We start from the raw sequence: 6764 nt of genomic DNA, 5'->3' as shown, positions 1-6764 counted from the left end.
TAGGTTTCCTCATAAGAGCTTCTCAAAAAATGCACGGAACTCAAGTTAATCTTAACAGATGACTGTGATCAAGACAGATGTGGAAATTTTCAGATGGTTTAGCAATTCTTATTCAGTTCTCTAATCTGGCTTCAAAAAGCCTTCCAGTCTTAATGATTTATCCTTATTGCTATGCAGAACTTTAATACTGCTATACATCATTCTAACCTTTTTGTCACATAAAAACATTGGCACTTTTGTGCAAGCCCAAGATAACTAGTAGCCTTTCAGGGCTAATAGAACCAATTATGGTAACTTAAAATAGATTTCCATTATTCCAGGCACCAACTTCCTACTATGCACAAAGCTTTGTCTGCTATTATTAACAGTGATCTTTAAACTACTCATTTGCTCCAAATCTGGCCAGTGTGAAAATCAAATGAGGATGGAAAAATAAATTACTGCAAAATTATCTAGAATTAACAGCTAAAGAGAAAAAAAATAGTCATTCAACAGACAGCTGCCAATATTCTGAGCCATTGACTCAGTTTCCGGTTCATTCACACTGCAAATATCCTTAATACTCCAAGGAATGAAACTGATGAAGTGTTTAACCATTTTCCTTTCATTATTTTGAATAGGCATTATCAAAAGTTATAATTTAGGGGGGGAGTATTTAGAAGGTCTTTGTGCAGCCGTTCTTTCAACATAGTCGGAGTAGAGTTTTATTAACTTGATAAATATTTATTGGGCACCTATTATGTGCCCTTATATGCACTATGCTATGAGCTGGGATGTAGTAATGAGTACTATAAGATAGTGACCCCTGACCTCAAGCTACCTGGCTCATGGGAGAGACATCAATCTCTCTATATAAAAGCCTAATATGCTAAGTGTCCGACCATTCGACCATTCAACCAGTCACTATGACGCACACTGACCACCAGGGGGCAGATGCTCCGACAGGTAGGTCAATTTGCTGCTGCTGGGGTCTGGCCAACTGGGACTGGGCAAGATGGGCCAGACACACCCTGAAGCCCTTCCACAGTCCCTCTCCAGCCAGCTCCGATGGGCCCTGATCGGCCCCAATCAGCCCTGATGGGGACTGGGTGAGAGGGGCAGGACACGCCCTGGAGCCCTCCCGTGGTCCCTCCCTGGACTCTAAAATATTTCTTCTAATTAATTTCCTTTCAATGTGCACAAATCTGTGCACTGGGCCTCTAGTCAAATAGTAGCACAAAAACATCAAATAGCGCTGGCCGAGTGGCTCGGTTGGTTGGAGGTCATCCCGTAAACCAAATGGTTTCAGGTTCGATTCCTGATCAGGGCACATACCTAGGTTTCTGGTTCAATCCCCTATCAGAACTCATACTGGAGGCAACTAAACTCTTCTCTGTCTTTCTCACCCCCGCCCCCTTTCCTCTTTCTCTAAAATCAATAAAAACATATCCTGGATTAAGGATACAAATATATTTCCAATATCAAGAGTAATAATTGCCACAAAGAGAGATTGGGGTACTATGACGATGTGTAATAAGGAGACTTTACCTAATTTGGGAGGTCCAATGTGACTTCCCTGAGGAGGTGTCAATTAAACCAGGGTTGGAGTTCACTAGACAAAGGCAGGGTGGGAGAAGCGGAGGTGTGCAGGGCATGGCAAGGGAGGGAGGATGGTTCAGGCAGGGAGAGTCTGTGCAAAGATGGAGCAAATGTTTATCTGCATATGTTTTATCATCAATTCTTTCATACCTGGCATAAATGACTGTCACATAAAGGCATTAAAATAAATCACCCTATTCTGCCGATAGATTCTTCACACTTATGAAATTCTTCCTGCGCATAGAGTCACCCTCCGCATTTTGATCTATTCTGGAACCAAGCAGATGGCTATAACCTTTACTGTTTTATGAACCCAAATCTGTATTTTAAGAGTCATAAAAATCATAGTTAAGCAAGTAAAAATTGAATTTTCATGTTATCTTGCTTGGTTGCTAGACATCTGGCCCCAGTGATTTATCTTCTCTTCAGCAGGAAATTGAACCTGCTTAATCTTTATTATACTGGCCATAAACATGTTGCAAATGATAATTTTATAGTGCCATTCATTTTGTGTGCGGGTTATACAAATTACTGGGTCACCCACTATTGGCCTGTAGTAATTCTCTTTCTTTTTTCTCTTTTTTTTATTATTCTGTGTCTGCTTTATTTATCTCTCCTTCTATGGTATAAGTAATTCTCTTTCACAATAAAGTTCCACTTTCTTTCCTTCATGGTCCCTACATACTCACCCACATTAACTACAAAAAGCATTTCAGCCAGTGCTGAAATGTGACTTTGTGGATGACCCACATAGTCTCACGCAAGCATCTATATCAGTGATGGCGAACCTATGACACGCGTGTCAGAAGTGACACGCGAACTCATTTTTTTTGGTTGATTTTTCTTTGTTAAATGGCATTTAAATAAATATATAAAATAAATATCAAAAATATGTCTTCGTTTTACTATGGTTGCATATATCAAAAAATTTCTATATGTGACACGGCACCAGAGTTAAGTTAGGGTTTTTCAAAATGCTGACACGCCGAGCTCAAAAGGTTCACCATCACAGTTCTATATGCTTGTAGAGGAAAGGTCTCACCTCAGTGTCCAGTGTTGAAGAGCAAAGAGTTTGTGTCTGTGAAGAACCAGAAGAGGTAAACTCCCCCGTTCGCCATTGCCACCGGGGTGCTAGAAAGTGCATCCATTGGAGTTTGAGCCCTGACTCTGCTAGGACCTGTCTGTGGGTCGGTGACTTAAACTCTCATAGCTTCAATGTTCTCATCAGGAAAAAAGAGTGAGGTTCTTATGAAAGAAAATAAGTGATGTGTGTGAAAGAACTGTGCATATTGGAGGTATTTACGGAGTTCTTAAAGTTTCATTGGTTCCCCTTCTCCTAAGGCAGTGGTTCTCAACCTTCCTAATGCCGTGACCCTTTAATACAGTTCCTCATGTTGTGGTGACCCCCAGCCATAAAATTATTTTCGTTGCTACTTCATAACTGTAATTTTGCTACTGTTATGAATCGTAATGTAAATATCTGATATGCAGGATGTATTTTCATTGTTACAAACTGAATATAATTAAAGCATAGTGATTAATCACAAAAACAATATGTAATTATGTATGTGTTTTCCGATGGTCTTGGGCAACCCCTGTGAAAGGTTCATTCAACCCCCAAAGGGGTCTCCACCCACAGGTTGAGAACCGCTGTCCTAAGGCAACCAGAATCTCCTTAACTGTGGTGTCGGCTCAGTGAAGGCAGCGACCGTGCTGTAGTACGGCCACTCTGTTGTCAACACTAACAACGCCCAGTGTGTAGTCGGTGTTCAATGGATTTTAGTTGAACGTTTGTGGGTGAAGAATTTCAGGTTTAAAAATTTCAGCACGTTTTATGGACATAGAAGGGGGAGATGAAATGACCCCCCTAAGGGACCCACACAGCAGGAATAAGTGGAGCTTGAATCCCAGAAACCTTGGGTTGTGGAGATGTATTGGCTGTCCAGCATGTGGATAGCTCACGGGGACTCTCAGGGGTGCAGGAAGCCAGAAGGGCAGATATTCCCACTCTCGGCCTCCTGGCCTACCATCCATTAATCAGCTACTCCACCTCGAGGCTGGCAATCCTGGCAGAGATGCAAATCTGCCAGGTGGTATAAGGCTAGCTTTGGCAGCTCAGAGGGAATGTCCACTGGTCGGGACACCAGCCGAGGTATTCTCACCAAACCATTCCTGTGGTATGAGTTTGGATGCATTTTTAGCTGTCTAGCCTCTCTTAACTCCTCTTTATTTTCCAATCTCAGATTCCCTAACCTCCCGGCTGCTTCTGTGGATTCCATATTGGTTTTCCAATCAATTTCCTTTCTGCCAAGTCAGCCAAGTTGGTGTCTATTGATTGCATCCAGTGATCTGGGTCCTAGTCTATGGCCTCTGCCCCTGGCCTTGGTTTCCCAACAGTATCTACTCATTAAGCATTGTGTCTAGGGATGTATTCCAAAGCTGTTTTTGTGTTAATTCTCAAATATCTTCTTCAAATGGTCAGTGTTTTCGCGATTCTTTCATGTCCTTAGCAATTCTATAAAGTGTGTTACACGTTCTTTAATGAAGTAGAATTATGCTGCCTCTGATCACTCTTTGTCTGTTTGCTTGTTTCACCTTTCCCAATGCCCAAGCTTCATTTCTTGTTCATCTGCTCTTTTAACTCTAGACACATTCCCCCTTAGCGTTTGTGTGATTTAATAAGTTTTTATTGTCCATGAACGACATGCCAGATATTATGCTAGGGACAAGGATCCAAAGGTGAATAAGATAAAAATCATCTGTGTGAAGATAATAGTCGAAAGAATAAAATGTAAAATGGATTAATGCCAGGAGAGGCAACATATGCCACCGTGCTTCTCAAAGCAAGGAAGAAAATACAAGGGACATAGGAAAGCCTGAGATTTGATTCTCTGTGACATCTTTTCTACAGCAAAGCAACTCATTTATCCCATCAGAGTTTGCTGGGCCCCACTGCGCGCCAGGCACTGTGTGGGGTCAGGGTCTGGGTAAGCTCTCCCGGTTCTCCTTGTCTTTCTGAGGGTGTGAGCCTATCTATACTCTGTGTGTACATGTGTAACAATACTTACTCATGAACAACTGAGAGGCACTGCAGGATGTACAGCCACAGTGGACAGCAAGAGGGTCTGCTGAAGTGACTGCAGTCACTGCTCTCTTTGAACTACATTTTTTTAAAGCTCGTGTTACTGCTTCTCCAGAGAACCAGGCCGGCACATTTTTTTTCCTACTGCTGCCTATAATCCATCATTCCAAAGAGAGGCCTTAAAAACAGCGCTCGAGGGAGACATGATTTCCTTTCCATTTCTCTCTCAGAAAGAGCAGCTTAGAATGGGAGGAGGAAAAATTGCATTTATGTTAAAGCAATATAAATAACAGGAAAGAATCTGCTTCTTCTCCCTTTTAAGAAGCTAAGCCTCAAAAGGACTCTTCATTTTAAAACAGGCCACCATCCCTTGGCCTGCTCTAAACATTAATATTATATACCCAGTAATAAAGCCAGAGGATTTTTAGTGAGAGCTGTTAAAGGGAAAGGGTGGCTGAAGCAGGTTTCTCTGGTGAATGAAAATCACGGGCTCATAAACACAGCGTGTGGTTAGTTCTGTGGTTAGCCAGAACTTTAAACGTGTGATTCTCCCCATTGTCTGTGTTGAGAGGACAACTATCGACTTTTCTTGGTTGCAGTGCTCAAAATTTCAACTTGAAAAGAGAAATGATTGGGAGTCCCTAGGCCTAGAGCAAGCAAAAGCCCTATAGAGCCAGGCTAAAACATTCCTAGTGTATGGATGTCAGGTGTGTGTGCTGGATTAGAGGGGACACCAGGGGAAATGCCATTTTCTCTCTTTAAAAGTTAATTTTGTCTTTAGAAACAGCCCTGTGACTTTTATTTCATTAACCAAACAAAATTGTCACTGACCACCCAAAATTTCCATCAGCTTCCCCCACTGTTAGCTAGTATCCAGTGACTATTTAACTAATACTTATTTTTAGACATCTATATATATAAAAGGCTAAGCAACCAGCCGACCAGCCAACTGGCCAACTAGCAGGTAGCTATGATGAGCACTGACCACCAGGGGGCAGACGCTCAACACAGGAGCTGCCAAGAGAGAGCAACTTTGCAGAGTGCCCTCTTGCACTCTGGGACCCCTCAGGGGATGTCGGACTGCCAGTTTCAGCCCGATCCCCGCAGGCCAGGCCAAGGGACCCCACCTGCCAAAGGGACCACCTCACTCTGCAGATGCACTTCGAGCCCCGGCGCACCACCCCAGGTGCGGCTGGTCAGGGAGGGACCATCGGAGGTTGGCTCCAGGGCATGTCCAGCTCATCTTGCCCAGTCCCTCCCCACTGGCCACCTTCTAATTAATTTCCTTTCAATGTGCACGAATCCATGCACTGGGCCTCTAGTAGATTAATAATTTTACTCCGAAGGCTGAGATTAGAAAATATGTATATATTTTTAGGGTGAGCTCTTTTGGCCCAGTTGACATGGCTCAGTGGTTGAGCATCGAATTATGAACCAGGAGGTCATGATTTGATTCCCGGTCAGGGCACATGCTCAGGTTGCGAGCTCGATCTCCAGTGTGTGGATGTGCAGGAGGCAGCCGGTCCGTGATTCTCTCTCATTGTTGATGATTCTATCTCTCTCTCCTTCTCCCTTCCTCTCTGAAATCAGTAAAATACTTAATTAAATAATTAATTAATTAAAATGAAAGTGAGCTGTTTAGGTGCACCCAATACAATTTTTCCTCAAGCTAGAGAGCGGAGTACCTGCTAACTTAAATAGCTAAGACAAGCTCAGGAGCATAGTCCCCGGTGAAATGCTGTGCAAATCTCCACGTGGCGACAGATGCAGCTGCAGTCCCCCACTTTTTTGCAGGCCCAGGATTTGTTCAATTTCCTTTCAGTTTGAAAATGGTTTACACACCAGACATGAAGTTTCCTTATGTAACTTCTCACAAAGCACGAAGAGGTCTGCTCACTGGCTGTGCACGAGGAGATATCGTTATATAACTCGGAATTCTGTGGTTTTCAGCGACGCAAGTAGATTATTTCTCCCTGACGAAGAAGAGGCCTTTGCCCCTGTCATAGGCTGCCACTTTCTTTTTAATATGACCTGACGGCTTGAATTCAGAAGGAAGCTTCCCAATTTGAAGAAGGGGATGGAACTCCAGTGTCTGTGCTAACAG

This window comes from Myotis nattereri (assembly GCF_964212035.1).
Source record: "Myotis nattereri genome assembly, chromosome: 1".
NCBI lineage: Eukaryota > Metazoa > Chordata > Mammalia > Chiroptera > Vespertilionidae > Myotis > Myotis nattereri.
The sequence above is the reverse complement of the archived record's forward strand: the minus strand, read 5'-3'. Positions refer to the sequence as shown.